This window comes from Capsicum annuum, unplaced genomic scaffold (genome assembly GCF_002878395.1).
Source record: "Capsicum annuum cultivar UCD-10X-F1 unplaced genomic scaffold, UCD10Xv1.1 ctg12990, whole genome shotgun sequence".
Classification (NCBI taxonomy): Eukaryota; Viridiplantae; Streptophyta; class Magnoliopsida; order Solanales; family Solanaceae; genus Capsicum; species Capsicum annuum.
The window spans coordinates 1-2,046 of record NW_025818216.1 but is presented as its reverse complement, the minus strand read 5'-3'; the positions used below and the strand labels follow the sequence as shown (position 1 = coordinate 2,046).

The 2,046-nt window shown below is 33.8% G+C and overlaps 1 pseudogene; it reads left to right on the top strand.

Annotated features, from left to right (window-relative positions):
• Window positions 1-7: 7 nt before the first annotated feature.
• On the top strand, window positions 8-2,040 carry LOC124890150 (annotated as a pseudogene).
• Window positions 2,041-2,046: the final 6 nt, after the last annotated feature.

Sequence of the window (2,046 nt, the reverse complement as noted above, 5' to 3'; positions counted from 1 at the left end):
TTAAGTGATTTACCTCATTGAATAATCTCCTTGATTGAATTATCAAATATTTTTCTTCCTTTTATTTTTGTGATCTTTTGCTATATAAACAACTCCTCCTCAAAGAATGATGAGACAACTTACAATTCACACACTCTGTATAATAAGCTCACGTGAGTCCCTCTATTCTCAGCCAAGCATTTATTTTTATACAGATTTAACTTATATACGTTGACAATTTTAATTTTTTTTTTTTTACAACAAGTGTGTTTTAATCTGTTGTAGCGGTAACCTGTAAATTCTTTATATAAGCAGCTCATTTTCCTTTTCCTTTCTTCCCATATTATAGTATACTATTCAACAACAACAACAACATAGCATTCCCATATAGTGGGGTCTGGGGAAAATAAAGTGTACGCAGATCATACCACTACCTCAGGTGAAGTAGAGAGGCCATATTGTAGTATACTATTCACTATGGAAAATTCCCAACAACCTCACAGAGAGTTTTTCATATAGCTGGTTGTTGAACAGAAAACCATCCATTGATGGCCTAACAGAATCCCCTAGACCCTCTTATAGTAGTCATGATGATGCTGAGGAAGAGTTAAAATTTATCACTTATTTGAAAAGATCCCTAAAAGAAGAACAAAACATCAACTTTGATGTTCATCCTGTTTCAGAATCTGTTTGTGCTGATGAAATCTTCTCTGATGGATATATCATGCCTCGATATCTTGATAGATCAAAGATTGAATCTTTTTGCGAAGCCTTCAATAATTTCAACACAAATTCATCAGTACCCTCAACTAGTACTCCTCCCACACCAATATCTAAACTTTCAAATTCCACAACTAGTCAAACTGATTTTTTTGAAAATTGGAGGAAGTTTTCGTGCAAAATCTTAGTTAAGTGGTTTGGATTCGTCAGGCCAAACTCCAAAAGGATAGCAAGTTCAAGAAAAAGTATTGCAAAAGTTGATGACCGTCAAAGAAAAGTAAGTGAAATTCAAAGCTGCAAGAGTACTACTGATACTTCATTTCAGGGATCTCCTCGTCGAATGTTGAAATCGTATTCTGTTGTCAATTGGTGTGGAAATGATAACAACCAAAGAAGTAGTAGTAGTACTAGAAGAGTTAAGAGTTTGAGGAAGGTGAAAAACTGGAGCAATATTAACTGTTCCTCTATAAAAAGTCCATCCAATGATCATTCTACTGATGTTTGGCGCGAGAAGGCGATTTCTGATGCAATTCTATACTGTAAGAGATCGTATGTCAACTGAGCCTGATATCGATCATGGTGATCGTTTTGACCAGAAAAGCAATTCTAGATGTTAAGTTTCATCCTTAAATTCTTTTCTCAGATATATATTTAGATTTTTGGCTCTTCATACAAATAATCTATCATGTATCACTCAGATCAATATTTTGTACATTCTGATGTGAAAATGAAAAACATAAAATAGACAAGCACACCCATCTTACTTGTATTTTTTTAGCTACTATTTGATGCTTTATTATTATCTGTTGTTTTGTTATTATCAGTTGATTCTTGTACCTTGATTATGGTATTGTTTGTTGTAGTTATTGCTTAACTGCTATATGTTGTTTTGTTATTATCAAATGATTCTTGTGCCTTGATTACGTATTGTTTTGTTTAGCTGCTATCTGTTTTGTTGTTATCTATTGATTCCTGTACCTCCGTATGCTCTATCTTCGCCAAACCTCACATTGTGGGTCTGCACTTGATATGTCCTTGTTGTTGGAAAGAAACAATTTGATTTATCTATGGTTGCTTACTTAATTGTTCCTAAATGCATTATCCTCCCATAGAAAATTGCTCTTTAAGGAGTTGATTCTCTTTTCAACTCATCCATTAGGAATAGGAGTAAGAGTCATAAGCATTCTGTCAACAGGTTTTAGAAGCATTATAGCCTAAATAGTATTGTCCCGTTCATCTCTTTTACGTATTATATCCCTTTTGCTAAGGTAGCTACTTATGTTATCATACAATACTCTGCTGGTAATGCACGAGGCTACAACAAGTATTCATTTAATAGCTTTCCTT